The sequence below is a fragment of the Lycium ferocissimum genome, chromosome 3 (assembly GCF_029784015.1).
Source record: "Lycium ferocissimum isolate CSIRO_LF1 chromosome 3, AGI_CSIRO_Lferr_CH_V1, whole genome shotgun sequence".
Lineage (NCBI taxonomy): Eukaryota > Viridiplantae > Streptophyta > Magnoliopsida > Solanales > Solanaceae > Lycium > Lycium ferocissimum.
Genome location: NC_081344.1, coordinates 58,753,390 through 58,761,714, shown reverse-complemented (window position 1 = coordinate 58,761,714; position 8,325 = coordinate 58,753,390).

Below are 8,325 nucleotides of genomic sequence, written 5' to 3'. Positions count from 1 at the left end.
GCAAACTTGGGTTAATTCTATCTTTACAAGTCATCAGAACCTTTATAAAGGCCTAAGGTCTCTTCTTTTATGAGTACAAATCCCTATTTACTCTAGAAAGGAAATAGCTAAAAACAAGGAAAAGTGAAATCCATACTCTATAAGGAAAAGAATAAAGAAAAATAGAATCCTAGTAGAATTAGGATATAGATCCTACTAATGATAGGAAATTAAATCCCTATTATGATATAAATCAAGAAACAAGAAACCTATTTAGAAAAGGATTCAACAAACAAGAATTCTCATTCTTGTAAGAAAATAATCTTCAAACTTGAGTTTCTTGGACTTTCTTTCTCTTGAACTTCAATCTTGTTTTTCTTGGTTTTCTTGGATTTCTTGATCTTTCATCACAATGATAATTTAGATTTAAAAAGATTTGCAACTGATTCTCTCCTTTCTTGTGCGGTCCGTTCTCTCGAAACTTTTTCCGTTGGTGCCACTGTTGCATTCAACAAAGATAATAACTCTATGAATTTGGATTCGCTGGTTGATGCGGATGGACCAGAGGAAAATGGAGTCCATACGGAAGATATTGAATTTTTTGTGCAACCCTTGTCCCATGCTATGTGTAGCAAAATGGGTATTCAAACCCAGAAGCAACTGGTTTTTGAAGAAATGCCAATAAAAGAGGTAGTTGGCCCTTTTGGCAAATTAACTCTTGAAATTCAGAAAAAATATGGTGATAACACATATTTCGCTATTGAGGAGGCAAAAATATAGTTGAACCATGGAGAGAATATCAGGAAGGTGGAGAAGGAATTAATTTCACTGTGTATACGAGTAAAACTGAGGACAAGGTATCCTCGGTTTCCCGACAAGAGAATTAAGACTGTGAAGGTCTTAGCTGGATCGGACGAGTCCCAATCGGGGTTGAAGTCGAGCATTGGATCCTAGACAGACCGACCATATCTGGTCCCAGGTTGTTAAGTTCGGTTGGAGCCAGATACTGAAATAGGATGCGAAGGCGGTTAATCATGATAAGTAAGGGTCCAAAATATCGGCCATCAGCAGGATATTTCGGCACTAATCTCGCTCGTCAGTTATTAAAGATTATATACCTTATTTAGACTTGTACTAGGGTTAGGACTTCTCAACTATATAAAGATGAGGCCCCTCTTTATTTTTGACTAGTTCCTCCTACGCATAAATAGACTAAGCAATACAATTTGATTCTAAGTGTTTATCAATCTCTCTAAGCGTCACATAGGTTTTCATTTATCTACCATAGTGGTACGGCTCCGGTTCCAGAGACCCGAACCAATCGATCGGTTGTTTCCTAGGACCAATCATTGCTTTATTGTGGTTTAATTGTTCTTACCCATTTTTCCACTATTATTTATTGCTTTACAATCATTCATATTAAATTAAACAACATATCCTTTGAACCGCGTACAAATTTAATTGCTATCCATTTTAAGTGTAAACAGTTTGGCGCCCACCGTGGAGCCTAGGATAATAGTGGTGGTTTAATACGATTTTTGATAACACTTGATATTTTACACTTGTTCTTTGAAGTTTGATTTCAGGTCTACCCAACATGTCAGACTCTCACTCAATCAATTTTCATGCTGAATCAAGCCACCACGAGGGAAATAACAATAGGGTACCTAACAACAACGTGCCCCCAGTCGATCTTAATCAGACCGGGTCATCAGTAGGTGACGTGCTAGTAGATGGGGATACTGGAGCCACATTGCAATAGCTCAGGAACCAGTTGGAAATGGCTATGGCACAATTGCAGGCCCAACAAGCAGTTATAGCACAACTGCAAAATCAAAATCGAGCGCCCAATGCTGTTTAATCTGAACAGACCAAGGAGACTGCCTTAAGGGAGGAAAGGCACGTTGCTGGGAACAACGGGAATGACCCGGGACAAAATATCGAGCTGATAAGAATGCTCAAAGAACTAACGAAACGAGTAGAGTCCGGGGAAAAGAAGATAGAGGCAAATGACAGAAGGTGGAACTATAACGCGAAGGTCGATCAAATTCCTAGTGCGCCCTCGATACTGAAAAGATCGGACTCGAAGAAGTTCGTTCAAATGCCTTTCCCACCAAGTGCTGCACCAAAACTGATCCTAAAAAGGTTCCGCATGCCCGATATCCCAAAGTATAATGGGACCAATGACCCAAACGAGCATGTGACCACGTACACATGTGCTATTAAAGGCAATGACCTCACAGAGAATGAGAGGGAGTTAGTGCTACTTAAGAAGTTCAGGGAAATACTGTCGAAGGGAGAAATGATATGGTATCATAATTTACCCGAGCATTTAATTGATTCGTTTGCTATTCTTACAAATGCCTTTGTCAAAGCTCATGCTGGAGCCATTAAGGTTGAAACGAGAAAGTCGGACTTATTCAACGTCAAACAGCAAGATGATGAAACCCTCTGTGAGTTTGTGGCACGATTTCAAATGAAACGTATGGATCTACCACTGGTTCAAGACGATTGAGCCATTCAAGCTTTTACTCAAGGGCTCAACCCAAGAAGCTCGATCACATCTCTGGAATTGAAGCAAAATTTGGTAGAGTATCCAGCAATCAATTGGGCCGATGTACACAATAGATATTAATTGAAGATCAGGGTCGAGGATGATAAAATTTTGAGGACTGCATCGGGATCATGGCATTCCAGTAAAGGGAACGATAGTTCGAGGAGAACGACAGATCGAGAACCGAGACCATCCCATGATAGGTATCAGCCTTATCCACCTGATTGAAGGGGCAATGGGCACAATGGTGACTTGGGCAGGAACTATAGAAGGAATGATCGTGATTCGAATAATCGAGGATTAATGAACAGGAATGTGATTGATAGACCATCGGGAAATAAAGAAGCCCTAAGATTATCAGAGTATAACTTCTGCATCGATGTGGCGACCATAGCAGCAGCTGTCATACGCAACAGAGAAACGAGGCATCCTAGGCCTATCCAGTCCGATCCGAAAAAATGAGATAGAAGCCTGATTTGCAGGTACCATCATACCCATAGTCACCGAACCAAAACTGTCGACAATTAAGGGAGGAGGTCGCTCGTCTGTTTAACCTTGGTCACCTTCGAGAATTTCTTAGTGAGCTGGCCAAAGCTCATTTCAAGAACGTGGATGCCAATAAGCGAGATGGATAAGAAGAGCCACAATATGTGATCCACATGATTATTAGGAGAGTGGACATTCTACAGGGGCCAATAATGAAACGCACCAAAGTTTCCATCACTAGAGAAAAACGTACACGGAGTTATGACCCCGAGAGTCCTACCTCGTTCAGTGACGAGGACATAGGAGGCATCGTTCAGCCCCACAACGATGCACTGGCAACATTTGTCCTTGTTAATAGATTTAGAGTTAAACGTGCGCTGATTGATCCAGGTAGCTCAGCTAATATCATTCGATGGAGAGTCATCGAGCAGCTGGTACTACTAGACCAGATCGTGCCAACAGTCCGAGTCCTCAAGGGGTTCAATATGTCCTGCGAAAATGACGAAGGGTGAAATCACTTTACTAATCAACACAGCCGGAACCACGCAGTAGACCAAGTTTTATGTGATAGAGGGAGACATGGGATATAATGCATTATTTGGAAGATCATGGATTCACAACATGAGAGCGGTGCCCTCAACTCTACACCAAGCTTTAAAGTTCCCGACCCCAGAAGAAGTCAAAACCGTTCATGATGAGCAGTAGGCCGCAAAGGAAATGTTTGCGGTCGAGGAAGCGGTTTCAGTGGCTAAGGCTCCGGTATTGAAGGACGGGAAGTCGAGCAAAGGGGAAGACGTCAAATAGCAATCACAGGTTTCGATCCCGATATCTTTGGAAGATTGGGATAGGAACGCACTAGATGAAGAAATCGACTTTGGAATCCCGAGTTCCTTCGTGGTACCCGATAATTCAGATGCCTCTAAGTCAACGGTCAACGAACTTGAGCAAATCATATTGTTCGTTCATCTACCGGACAGAAAGGTATACCTGGGCACGGGGTTAACCTCTGAGCTCAGGAAATTTTTTATTGAATTTCTTAAAAATAACTCTGATTGCTTTGCCTGGTCCCATTTAGACATAACAGGTATCCCACCGGAGGTGACAACTCACAAGCTGAGTCTGGACCCAAGTTTCCCTCTAGTTAAAACAAAAAAGAAGGCCAACCCGAGGTCAAGCATGCGTTCATCAAAGACGAGGTATCTAAATTGCTTAAAATAGGATCCATTCGGTAAGTTAAGTACCTGGATTGGTTAGCTAATGTTGTAGTAGTATCTAAAAAAGGAAACAAGTATAGAATGTGCTTAAACTATAAAGATTTAAATAAGGCATGCCCTAAGGATTCATTTCCTCTACCCAGCATCGATCGTATGATCGACTCTACGGCAGGACACGAGGTACTGAGTTTCCTCGATGCCTACTCCGGGTACAATCAAATACAGATGGACCCAGAGGACCGAGAATTTTTTTTTTGTAACTAGAATTGGCATATATTGTTATAATGTAATGATTTTCAGCTTGAAAAATGCCGGTGCCACCTATCAGCGGCTGGTCAACCGCATGTTCGAACACCAAATAGGAAAATCAATGGCAATTTATATAGATTACATGGTTGTTAAGTCCCTGCGAGCAGCAGAGGACCATTTAAAGCATTTGCAGAAAACTTTCGACATATCAAGGAAATACAACATGAAGCTGAACCCAAAAAAATGTGCCTTCAGTGTCGGCTCGGGTAAGTTTCTCGGATTCGTGGTATCGAATCGAGGAATTGAGATCAACCCGGACAAAATAAAGGCAATAGAAGATATCACCGTTATAGACGACATCAAAGGGGTGCAAAGGTTGACCAGGCGGATAGCTGCACTACGCCGTTTCGTCTCCAAATCCTCGGATAAAAGTCATCGGTTTTTCTCATTGCTGAACAAAAAAGACCGACTTCGCTTGGATCCCCGAGTGTCAGAAGGCTTTAAACGAGAACTCAAGAGGTATTTATCGAGCCCAACTTTGATGCACACACCAAAGGCAAACAAGTAGTTGTACTTGTACTTGGTGGTATCCGAGAGAGCGGTAAGTGGCGTCCTGGTTCGAGAAGAAGAAGGTACACAATACCCAGTTTATTATGTGAGCAGGTCTTTAGGTGACGCTGAAACCAGGTACCCACACTTAGAAAAGTTAGCATTTGCTTTATTAAGTACATCCAGGAAATTAAAATCTTACTTTCAGTGTCATCCCGTATGTGTCGTAACGCCATACCCCTTAAGGAATGTTATGCATAAACCCGAACTTTCAGGCCGGTTGGCAAAATAGGCTGTCGAGATTAGCGGGTACGATATTGAATATAAACCCCGAACTGCTATCAAATCCCAAATACTAGCGGACTTCGTGGCCGACTTTACACCGGCCATGATCCCCGAGGTCGTTAAAGAATTACTCCTTACCTCGGGGAATAATTCGGGGGTGTGGACCTTATTCACAGATGGTGCTTCCAATGTGAAAGGCTCCGGGTTAGGGATCATTCTCAAACCACTCACTGGTGATGTAATAAGGCAATCTATTAGATCTGTTAATTTGATTAACAACAAAGCCGAATACAAGGCTATGATTGTAGGTTTAGAATTGGCCAAAAGCTTGGGAGCCGAGATCATTGAGGCCAAGTGTGATTCCCTCCTAGTGGTCAATCAAGTAAACGGTACATTCGAAGTCAAGGACGACTGGATGCGGAGGTACTTAGAAAAACTACAGGTGATACTACGTCGAATCAAAGAGTGGACGCTGGAGCACGTGCCTCGGGATCAAAACAATGAGGCCGACGCCCTGGCAAACTTGGGCTTATCGGTAGAATTGGAAGGATTCAATTCCGGAGCAGTGGTGCAGTGATGAGTTCAGTCATCGAGACCAGCCACGCTGAGGTAAATTCGACCAGCCTCACTTGGGATTGGAGAAACAAGTATATAGACTATCTTGAAACAGGGAAATTCCCATCTGATCCCAAAGAATCGAGGGCCCTTCGAGCCAAAGCAGCTAGATTTTGCCTGGTCGACGGCCAGTTGTTCCGAAGGTCGTTTTACGGTCTAATGGCAAGGTGTTTGGGGCCAGGAGAAACCGACTATGCTATGAGGGAAATTCACGAGGGGACTTGTGGAAATCACTCGGGAGCCGGATTCAGCACAGTGCGCAAGGCGGTCGGGGTCGGTTACTACTGGAACGAGATGAAGAAGGACGCAAAAGCCTTCGTCCAAAAATGCAACGAGTGCCAAAGACATGCTCCATCGATACATCATCCGGGAGAGGAACTTCACCCGGTCCTTTCCCCATGGCCATTCATGAAATGGGGAATGGATGTAGCGGTTCTATTTTTTTCGATTCATATTTGCACTTGCCTCATTTAAAAAGAAAAGTGTCCCGGGAAAGTACCGTGTTCAATCATACCGAAAAAATGAAAAAAAATATACTTCTACATGGATGGTGCTCTAAATGGACTTTATTATAGAGTCGCCACCTAATTTTTAGGAAATTAGGAAAACAGTTCGAAAAGGGTTCATTCAAAACGGTTAAATTTTAAAAGAATCCTAATCTAACCAAAGTATGGGTAAGGGTTCTGGTGATCCCCCAGGGAAGGTGTTAGGCACCCCGGTATTAAGGATCAGTAAAATACGATTGACCTACGGGTTCTAATAGTATGTCTTTGTAGATATAAACTGCTTGTGATAAAAACAGTTTTTGTTTCATATTTTCGCAAATAGGAATTAGTCATTCATGCCAAAAACATTCTTTTTCAAGAAACGAAAAATGGTAGAGTTTTGCCCAAAATTGGGCATTTTTTGGATTTCGGACTAGAACACCTAGGTTAAAATCCGAAGGCGTTAACCCAAGTAGAACACCACGTAAGCCCACCCGAGTTTAGAAAAAGTTTTTATAGAAAAAATGTTTTTAAGGATAGAAAATAGTTTTTATAGGCATACTAATATACTCCATAGGTTAGCCATATTTTTAGAACTTTTATCCAATTCTTGATTTTAATCTTTACAAAAAGTCTCAAAATTAACTCATTAGCCTTTTTAATAGTCAAAACAGTTCACCCAAAATGATAATCCAAGTTTACAAAACATCTTTTCCAACTCAAGTTTCAAATCAATCATAGTAGTCCTAAAGTTTGCCTATAAGTTCAAAATCATATCAAAGATATCCAAAATCCTCAAAATCATCCGCAATCCTAAATTTGCCTAAACTATTTTTTTTTTTAAATAAATTTTGAAAATCAATTTTAGCAACTCTTAGGCGTGATAATCTCATTCAGGGTTTCAATTTATATACAAGCATACATATATATAAAAGAAATTTACATGGCATGTCATGCCCTAAGAGTTATAAACATAATTAACACAACTATTAAAGTGGAACAAAAATAGCAGCTTTTATTAAATTTGGGTATACTTAACTTACGCTCATTTACTCCACAAATTCAGAGAGAATTACTAAATTTATTTCATTAAATCAGGGATCCACAACTATTCAATATTTTATCTTAATTCTATTTTTTCAATTCATTTCTGTTCCTTCTTTAATCAATAATCCCACCCCCGCCCCCCATATCTTAATTTTCACTTTTTTTGTTGTTCGACTCTATGCTACTATGTCAGTCATTAGGTTGAGTGATTAATTATCTATTTCCATTCCTTTTTATTTCATGTTAGATACTATTAGTTTTTTTCCTTTTATGTTTTCTTTTATTTGGGGAATAAGAATTAAATCAACATGCTTCAGTTATTATTGTGTAAATATATTTTTGTGAAAATACCACATATATTTATGGTATAATTTTGTGTGTGAAAATACTATGTATATTTATGGGTATAAATATAATTTTTTGTTAATTACCATGTATATTTGTGGTATACATACATTTTTGTGAAAATACCGTGCATATTTGTGATATGAATATGTTACATGAAACTACATCTTAGTTGAACAAATACCATGTATATTTCTGGTATAAATATATTTTTAGTGAAAATACCATGTATATTTATCGTGTAGCTATATTTTTGCGAAAATACCAAGTATATTTTTGTACTATATATTAATATATATATATATATATATATATATATATATATATATATATATATATATATATATATATATATATATATATATATATATATATATATATATATATATATATATATATATATACACACACACATAAACATATATATATACACAACTCTTTGGATTATTTTATTTTTTCTACAAAATATATCGTAGAAAAGGAAGGACGAAAAAAAATTGAATGATTGTTTGAGTTA